This window comes from Canis lupus, chromosome 13, assembly GCF_003254725.2.
Source record: "Canis lupus dingo isolate Sandy chromosome 13, ASM325472v2, whole genome shotgun sequence".
NCBI lineage: Eukaryota > Metazoa > Chordata > Mammalia > Carnivora > Canidae > Canis > Canis lupus.
In genome coordinates this window covers 63,324,562-63,335,002 of record NC_064255.1, presented here as the reverse complement: position 1 = coordinate 63,335,002, position 10,441 = coordinate 63,324,562, and the positions used below count along the sequence as shown (strand labels likewise).

Genomic DNA, 10,441 nt, shown 5'->3' with positions numbered 1-10,441 from the left:
TGCTTCGACGTGGACGGAACTGGAGGGTATGATGCTGAGTGAAGTAAGTCAGTCGGAGAAGGACAAACATTGTATGATCTCATTCATTTGGGGAATATAAATAATAGTGAAAGGGAACAGAAGGGAAGGGAGGAGAAATGGGTAGGAAATACAGAAAGGGAGACAGAACATAAAGACTCCTAACTCTGGGAAATGAGCTAGGGGTGGTGGAAGGGGAGGAGGGCGGGGGGTGGGGGTGAATGGGTGACGGGCACTGAGGGGGGCACTTGATGGGATGAGCACTGGGTGTTATTCTGTATGTTGACAAATTGAACACCAATAAAAAATAAATTTATTAAAAAAAGAAAAAAATTATAAACAATGACTCTTCAAAATTTAGAATGGGAGGATCTTTTCCTTCTATAAAAGAGGGCTGAATAATAGGACATCTTTTCTTATGTCTAAATTTTGGGGAAATAAATAATGAAGAAAATAGAGGAGTATGTATACCATCAGGAACAATATGTGAACTATTTTTACTTTCAGCTATTTATATCATCCTACACATGTAAGCATAAAGGACAAAAAGAAGAATTAATTTGGGATGCCTCTGTGGCTCAATAGTTGAGCATCTGCCTTTGGCTCAGGGCGTGATCTTGGTCCGGGGAACGAGTCCTGCATCACGCTCCTGTATGGAGCCTGCTTCTCTCTCTGCTTCTCTCTTTGTCTCTCAGGAATAAATAAATAAAATCTTTTTAAAAAAAGAATTAATTTAATATATTTTCTTTCTCTAGTTTTTGTTTGCTTGTAAGTGTGACATCCATCTAAATTTTGGTTGTTAATTGACATCAATTTTATTTTGTAAATGCTGTAATATAAACTCTGTAAACCTGAACTTAATTTTTCCCTTAGAATTATTTTCAGAAAGCATAAATATTACAACAGGCTTGCAATAGCAGCATATTTGAAGTTTTATTTTGTTCAAGGACATATGAAGTTATTAAACAAGACTGGATAAAATCCAGAGTAGGGAACCCTTGAAAGCACAATGTTACTGATCTAAAGTTATAAAAGTTGTAAACATGCATCCTAAACAATAGCAACATTGTAGGCAATCTGAAAGATTCAGTAGTCTATAAATTCTGTAGTTATCATAAAACTACAGGTTAACTAATATTGACTACAAATACCCTTACATTATTTATTCACTTTAAACTTAGTCATACACCACAGTATTTTATTGCTAGCATTAACTATAATGAACTTTACAAACAATTATTTATATTTAAATAATTATTTTTCATACCTTTACTATCTCTACTGGTTAAACTAATTGTATTGGTTTCTTTAGAGTGAGAATAATTTTGTACTATCAAGATAAAAAACATATCATTTGAAACAGAAATGGACAATGATTTGTGTCCTGAGCTGAATTTTGTTCCTCCAAAATCCTTTTTTTGTTTTGTTTTGTTTTGAAGTTGTGGAATTCTATTGGTTTCTAATTTATAGGCCTCATCAGTGCCTCTGGTGGCACTGTTGAGACCAGTTTACGTAGTTTAGACCTAAATGGAGATTTTTCCATTGCAGTCACTTTCTACAGAAGTTAAGTTGTAAGACATTTCACTTAGCATTGTCATAAAATACAAAGTGTCCTGTATGCTTTCTGCCGCACTTCAAAGCAGCTTGAGAAACTGATTTCCCTTTCACAACGCAAAAGTTTTAGGATCAAATAGGGTCTTTCAAGAATGCTCAAATGGTCAAAATTCACATAGCAATATTTCAAATTTGCCAGCTTTCCAAAGCCAAGAATTTAATGGTTGTCACCCAAATTGTGTTAAATTCACAATATGTTATAAATTACCACTCATTTCTCAAGAGCTCTTTGCTTTTCATCCTATTTACCAACTTCAAACTGTCATCTTTCAATATTCCCTTCATTAGGCATTATTGGAATGACACTTAGCAAAACCTCTAAGACATTTTCAGACTAAAAACAGAGCTTACCCTACACTCCAGTCCAAATGGATCCTTCCTCTCATTAGGTATTTCCCATTGCACCTCTTCAAACTTTGGGTTTACTCTCCAGTGTGGTAATGTTCCCTCTTCACCCAATCTTGCTCTTTAAAGATGAAAATTCCTACTTAAAACGGATTTCTAAGTTCTTAAGTGACTGTGAACTCCAGTAGCTTTTCTTCTACAATCTAGATACAATTAACACTACTATGAAGTAAAATGTTATCAAATGACTCTCATTTTAGGTATTTTTAGTTCAACATTTGTAAGTGTGGCAATGCATTCCAGTAAGTGAGAAAACTAAAACATGACATTCTATTAACAAGTTTACTTCATAGTGATAGAATACCAATTTTATACACAATACACTGACTTTGGTATTATAGAATTTAACCTGTTTTATAAACTATCTTATGGTGTTACTTATCGTGTTACTCTGCTTATCTAAGAGAAAATGTGTTGCACCAACACACCCCCTTTTCCCATAGCATTGTTTTTCTATGTATTTAAACAGTTTTTTTTCCCCTTAAACAAGGTGAAAAACCTCAAGTTCCCACCCAGGAAAACAGTTAACCCAAATTTTAGTTTAAACACTAGAAATAGGTTCTGTGCAACTCTCATCTTTTACCCGAATACTATACAAGGTTACAGTGTTGACCAAAAGAAGACACAGGTTTCTCATTAAACTTTTGTTTTAATGGGTCTCAAAATTCTGTGACAGATTTTTGGTCAAGTGGTTTCCATTAAAAAGTACTGATTTTAAAAAATTAATAACTTAAAACTGCCACAAACGCACACACACACACACAAAAAAAAAAACCAAATGGTCCACACAACATTCTCCCTTCCTTCTGAGGGTTTTACGATGCGTTGTTCTCATTAACCAGACTTTTACTATTCAACCCAAGTGGCCGATTGACACAGTTCTGAGGCCGTTCTTCCACCACCGATCAAGACTGGGGTGGCAGGTGTTGGGGATAATACTCATTTAGCCTCCTGGGCTTTCTGGGCAGACTGGGGGACTCTGCCAGCTCCAGCTGCCTTCTTGTCCTCGCTTTGAGGACATCCGCGCCACCGTCTGTCTCATGTCACGAGCAGCAAAACGGCCCAGAGGAGGGTGGTCAGAGAAGCTCTCAACACACATAGGTTTGCCAGGAACCACATCCCCAGATTTCACGAACTTGGGACCATCTTCCAGCTTCTTTCCAGAACGACGATCTACCTTCCCCTTCAGCCCAGCAAACTTGCAAGCGCTGTGAGCTGCGGGTCGGCCCAGCACAGGTGCGTGTCCAGCGCCGATTTGGCCTGGAGGTTCAGGAGAATCACCTGAGCCGCGAAGCCAGCTGCTTCCACGGGTGGGTCCTTGTTGCTGTCGCCGGCCGCGTCGCCGCGACGAACATCTTTGACAGACACGCTCTTGACATCGAAGCCCACGTTGTCCCCAGGAAGAGCCTCACTCCAGCGTCCCGGTGCATTTCCACAGACTTTCCTTCGGGTGTAACATTGACCGGAGCAAGGTGACCCCCTGCCAGGCCGAAGAACACCAGCCCCCCTCGGCCCCGGGCCGGTACCGACACCACCGATTTTGCAGGCGTCCCGGAGAGGCAGGTGCAAGGGCTTGGCAGGTGGACGAGTCGGCGGCGGGATGCAGCCAGAGCTCCGAGCAGTGGGTTCCCGCATCCCCGTCCTCACGGGGCACTTTCCGTCCCTGGCCCCACGGCGTGTTAGCACCTGGCTCCAGCCTGTCGTCACCTTTCCAGCCAGAGACGGCACAAGTGGTGCTGCTGCGTGGGGGGTAGCCAAGCTCCGTGGTGCGGGTGCTGACTTCCTGGGCGATGTCCTCGGGGCTCCTCGGGCTGTGGGGTGGCTCAGTGGGATCCGTTTCGTTAACACCAACGATTAGTTGTTTCACGCCCAGTGTGTAAGCCAGAGGGCACGCTCACGGGTCTGCCCATTCCCCGAGACCCTGCTTCAAATTCACCGACACCAGCGGCAACGACCAGGACAGCACAGTCAGCCTGACGTGTGCCCGGAATCATGGTTTTGATAAAGTCTCTGTGTCCTGGGGCATCAGTGATGGTCACATAACACTGCTGGTCTCCACGGGGAATTTCCACGGGGACACATCAGTGGTGATACCACGTTCACGTCCAGCTTTCAGTTTATCCAAGGCCCAGGCATACTTGAAGGAGCCTTTTCCCATCTCAGCAGCCTCCTTCTCAAATTCTTCGATAGTTCTTTGGTCGATCCCACCACATTTGTGGATCAGATGGCCAGTAGTGGTAGACTTGCCCGAGTCTACGTGTCCAATGACGATGATGTTGTTGTGAGTCCTTTCCTGTCCCATTTTTGGTTTAGGTTTAGTGGTGGTTTTCACAACACCTGCTTTCTGGTGGCAAACCTGTTGTGAAAAAGCTGTCCTTCCAAAATTCTTATGCGACTGTATTTGGAGATAGAGTTTTTGAAGAGGTAACTAAGTTAAGATGAGGCCCTTTAGGTAGGCCCTAATCCATTCTGGCTGCAATGTGTATAAGGAGAGGAAATTTGGACATGGAGCGATATCAGACATAAACACCTGCACCAAGCAAAGAGCATGTGAAATCATGGCAGGAAGGCAAGCCCAGGAGACAGACCTCAGAAGAAACCAAACCTGCCAATACCTTGATCTCAGATGTCTCAGCCTTCAGAACTATCAGAAAGTAAATCTCTGCTGTTCAACCTACCTAATCTGTGGTATTTTGTGACAACAGCTGTAGCAAACTAATACAGATTTGATTCTTACAAACCCTTAGGAAGAAAGTATAGCTACTATTTTTTAAAATTTGTTGTTATTTTATAGAAAAGAAAAGAAAGAAAAAAGCAAAGGAACCAGGGTTTGATGTCGGCAGTAAAAATCAGAGTCTTGCCATTGACCTCCAAGCTTTCTTGTTCCTCTTACTGCTTATTATATACAATGTTATTAAAACCATATTTACATTATACATATTTTATTGTCGAATTGAGTATATTGTTATTAAAAGAACAAATTATAAGTTATGATAGGAATAAAGAAGAAAAGAAAAGAGAAAAGTGCAGGTTTAGAACATTCATAAGAAAAATATTTCCACTGAGCAGATAAAAACCATGACAATATATTGCCATAAACTTACATGGCTTGGAGTAATAATCAAAGTTCACGTAGATAACATAGAGGACCTCAGGACCTGTGATGAGACAACAGAATGACTGGAGGCACATTGTCAGCGCTCAAAAATTATATAGAAGTAAACTTTCGTATAAATGAACACCTTTTTGAAATAGCAAGAAAAAAAAAGACAATATGCTTAAAACACATAAGGGACATAGAAGACAGAATCGAGAAACACAAGTGAAATAATGTATATAAACAAAATTACTGAGCAGAAAATCTTAGTTTATTTAAATTTTACAGTAATGATAAAAAGTGGAGAGACTATGGTATGTGGAATTAACCTCTCCACTAAGAATAATTAGAAAGACTGAAGCAAAATGAAAGAAGGCATTGATCTGAAGACATCAGACAGTAGGCCAGGCAGAAAGGAACGGAGGGACCTGCATCTAGACAGACCACTTTGGACTGCTCTTCCCTTGAGATGATTCCCAACACAGAGAATAGTGGATGAGGGACTGAAAAGCTGAATGGGACTATTGACATACTTACCAGGATGGAAACAAAAATTAGACTTTAGAACCTAATAAGAGGTTCCCTGTTAGCACATGTCCAGCCTTTCACTTGGGACTTGAAGAGTTACATGCAACTAGTGAGAAAGAACCAGAAATATACCAGGCCTCATATTTTACGTCAAGGAAACAGATATACAGAGAGGTTAAGTAATTTGCCAAAGGCCCTACAATTACTAGGAGCAGAACTGGTATTTGAGCTTGGCTAGTCTGGCTCCAGAGTTCATGCTTTTTACTATCACTATACAGTATTATCTCTGTATAATGTAGGCATCCAAATCCAACAACAACAGCACAAATGAGATCTTAGACCAATTTCACATATAAATTTTGATACAATAATCTGGAAAAAACCCAGAAAACAAAATTCAGCAGCACATTAAATAAATGATATAAAAAGAGCAGGTGTGATTCATGCTAACAGGGCAAAGAGGATTTACCATGAAGAAAATTCATTTTGGTGACTCTCTTTATTGTGCCTACACTACTGATTAATCTAGCTACAGGATTTTATTTAATCCCAAAGACTGAATTTAAGATTTTCACTTGTCTATTTTTCAATTCCTTACTCTTATTTATTTTTATGATTTACTTTATCTCTTTGAACAATTTTAGCTACACATTTTAAAAAGTGTTTTAGATCACAAGTCCTCTAACTACTTAAGTGTTAATTCCACAATTCTTGGGTCTGTGGACTCTCCTCTCTGATATTCTTCATGTGTTTTCTAATTTTTGTTCATGTGGTCATCTTAAGTGGGAAACATACTCTCTGGAAGGCCATCATCTATCTACTGTTGGCTATGGAGATCTCTCTATAAGGTATCACGATGAACACAGCTTAGGTGCAATTAGAGTCATAGGCTTAATTTTTTTGTTTTTTCAAAAGATTTTATATATTTATTCATGAGAGACACAGAGAGAGAAGCAGAGACATAGACAAAGGGAGAAGGAGACTCCCTACAGGGAGCCTGGTGTGGGACTCGATCCTAGGACCCCAGGATCATGCCCTGAGCCAAAGGCTCAACTACGCTCAACTATTGAGCCCAGGTCATAGGCTTTGAATCTTTCTCTCTTTTGTCTTACATTCAATTTCTCAGCTTGGTTGTCCCATGCTATATGAGTAATGTGATTTCTGGCCCCTGTATCATTATTTTGTATATCTTCAAGCTCTGCTCTCTTGAAATTGATTGTTTCTACTCACAGCCTAAACTGGGTATTTTTCCACCAACTGGGATCTTAGTTGACAGGTGGAACTTTTCTAGTCCTTGTACATAGATAGAGCAAAGCTTTTTGAGCTCAGGGCTCTAAATATTTGCCCAGAAGAAGATCTTAAAATCCTCAGCCCAAGACATATATCTATTATAGATTCCAATCACTTATCCCTTTCTTTCCATACAACTTCAGTTTCTACTCCATGACTCTGGGATCACTCTCTTTTTGAAACATAATCATATCCATTTCTTTCTTATGAGTTCAGTCATGCAACAGCAATTTCTGACACTAACATCATTTTCCAGGTTAAAATATAAGCATAAAAACGAAGCAATTGTGATGATATCAGAAACCATAGAAAAAGAACTCTATGAAGTTATGTTTTGAACCCCTGTGATAGCATCAGACTCTGCAGCTGTGTTAAGTGACAATGCAGCAGATCTATATGCATAGTTTTGTTGTGACAGAGTTGTCTTAATGGTAAATGATCATTCCACTGAAGTGAGATTATTGAGATTCAACCTGTCTCACTTTGTACTTCAAAGTTTACAAAGTACTTCAAAACAGAACTGATAGGGCAGCCCGGGAAGCTCAGTGGTTTAGCGCCACCTTCAGCCCAGGGTGTGATCCTGGAGACCTGAGATCCAATCCCACGTCTAGCTCCCTGCATGGGGCCTGCTTCTCCCTCTACCTGTGTCTCTGCCTCCCTCCCTCTCTCTCTCTCTCTGTTTCTCATGAATGAATAAATAAAATCTTTTAAAAGACAAAAACAGAACTGATAGTTGAAAGGCCACCTATACTTTTGAAAAGATACTGTTTGGATAACATGATAGGCAATGAAAGTCAAATTACAAAAATGAATGTGCTAAAAGGTAGCAATTTGACACAAAAGAAAGTGTAGAACATTCCTAGTGCCAGCACAACAACGGGATTCAGAATCAATTTACATGTCTGAACATTTTCACATCTATTCTAAAAAGGAAAAATTTCCCCGCATTTATTATGGTGAAGGTGACACTAACCAAATTTTTATTTTGTCTGACAGTCCCACATTAATAAGAATTAGCATATGAAAAATTTTACATGGATGACACATAGGAAAAGCCATGACACATAATTTTAACTGCAATAAGATTTATTTCCTATTTTATTCATGTTTCCACTCAACAAGCTAGAACCAATGTACTCATATAATTTTAAAGCCAAAAAAAAATCTTATGGCTAAATTGTACATAAACATTTCTACCACATACTGTGAACAGGGGCTTTTAAGAGCAATCTGTTTGAAAATCTCTGATGCTAAATATTTCAGATTATTTTTCCTATCTTTTAAAAACATAAAGAATAAAATGATAGAGTTAGAAGCAATATTCCTCACAAAGAAAACTATCATATTGCTTGTTTTTCATCTCTACTATCAAAGATCTCCAACAATGTGTTTCTATGACTAATTGGGAATGGGGGGGAGGAGATACAGTACCATTGAAACTTCAACTCCTAGGACTGTCTCCTGGAATTCTGATTCTCTTGATCTGTGTCAGAGTTCAAAAATATGGATTTTAATGAATATCCCTTCCATATGATTCCTGGGCACACTAAATTTTGGCATAAAAATACTGATTGAAAGAGACACATGCACTCTGATGTTTATAGTGGCATTACCAACAATAGCTGGCTGGGACGCCTGGGTGGCTCAATGGTTGAGCATCTGCCTTTGGCTCAGGGCCTGATCCCAGGGCTCTGGGATCGAGTCCCACATCGGGATCCCTGCATGGAACCTGCTTCTCCCTCTGCCTGTGTCTCTGCCTCTCTCTGTGTGTCTCTCATGAATAAATAAATAAAATCTTTAAAAAACAAAACAATAGCTGGATTATGGAAAGAGCCCAAATGTCCATCAACTGATGAATAGATAACAAAGTTATTCGTGTGGTGTATAATGTATATATATATATATATATATATATATATATATATATAAAATCTGTGTGTGTGTATATATATAATATATATAATATTCCATTATTCCATATATTTATAATGAAATATTACTCGGCCATAAAAAGGAATGAAATCTTGCCATTTGCCATGACACGGTTGGAGCTTAGAGAGTACTATGTATGCTAGGCAGAATAAATCAGTCAGAGAAAGACAAGTACCATATGATTTCACTCATATGTGGAATTTAAGGAAAAAACAGATGAACATAGGAGAGAAAAAAAGGCAAACCATAAAATAAACTCTTAACTATAGAGAACAAACTGAGGGTTGCTGGAGGGGAGATTGGGTTAAATGGGTGTTGGGGATTAAGGAGTGCACTTGTATTAAGATGAGCATTGGGTATTGTATGTAAGTGATGAATACTATATTGTACACCTTAAACTAATATTACACTGTATGTTAACTAACTGGAATTTAAATAAAAACTTGAAAAAGAAAAAAAAGACCAAAAAACCAAAAAATATTATCCTGCAGTTTGAAATCCATACACTATGCACTAGATCTGAAGAATTAATTAGAGAATATTTTTCAGGGAGAAATGGCACCAGAGAAGTATTTAAAATGTAAATTAATAAAAAGAAGAATGTCTGAATCATAGGGATTTTGATAATGAGTCAACCCTAATATATCTGTTGGGAATTACTTATAATTATTATAATTTTCCGATGGATTAGGTAAACACACACACACACACACAAATTACTAGAATTTATAATTTACTTGAATTCAAGTAAATTGAATATACTACATTATCAGTGGCAGAAATTAACCCATAAAGTAAATGGCTGAAATTACAATCAAATTTATTATTCATGAAAACATTCACAGTACCTGATTGAGCAGTTTTAAAATTATTATTTGTTAAATAAGCCAGCTTTTAAACCTAATGCTATTAAGATAAGCCATTAATTGATTTTCCATTTTTAGCTTTTAAAAATTCATTGTTGGGGATCCCTGGGTGGCGCAGCGGTTTAGCGCCTGCCTTTGGCCCAGGGCGTGATCCTGGAGACCCACGTCGGGCTCCCTGCATGGAGCCTGCCTCTCCCTCTGCCTGTGTCTCTGCCTCTCTCACTCTCTCTGTGTGTGTGTGACTATCATAAATAAATAAAAATTTAAAAAAAATTAATCGTTGCAATATTATTACTTTTTAATCATTAATATAGAAAACTATTACTCAATTTTAGGTTTGAAAACTGACAAGCACTTGTGTTCCTCTATACCAGCATATGAGTGGAACAAGTTTTCAAAGCCTTCTTATTTTATTGCTTATTAATTAATTTTCACTGTATTACACATTTGTCTAAAACAAAAACATTAAAACTTCTGTCATTTTTTATTTTGTTTTGTTTTAATAAATGTTAATATTTATATGAACCCATCAGACACATGGAGAAAAGCATGGAGCAGACTCTTTAAGACAAGGAGAGTCCAGCTACAGCACACAATGGCTTTGATATGGACCATCCCATCAGGAATTGTGTGTATAAATTTTATCTGTAGATGTATACATTGTACCTTTTTTCCAATCAATACCAAGGAC

General features: G+C 38.3%; 1 pseudogene; it reads right to left on the bottom strand.

Annotated features, from left to right (window-relative positions):
* Positions 1–967: 967 nt before the first annotated feature.
* On the bottom strand, positions 968–7,502 carry LOC112652147 (elongation factor 1-alpha 1-like; annotated as a pseudogene).
* Between the last annotated feature and the right edge of the window lie 2,939 nt (positions 7,503–10,441).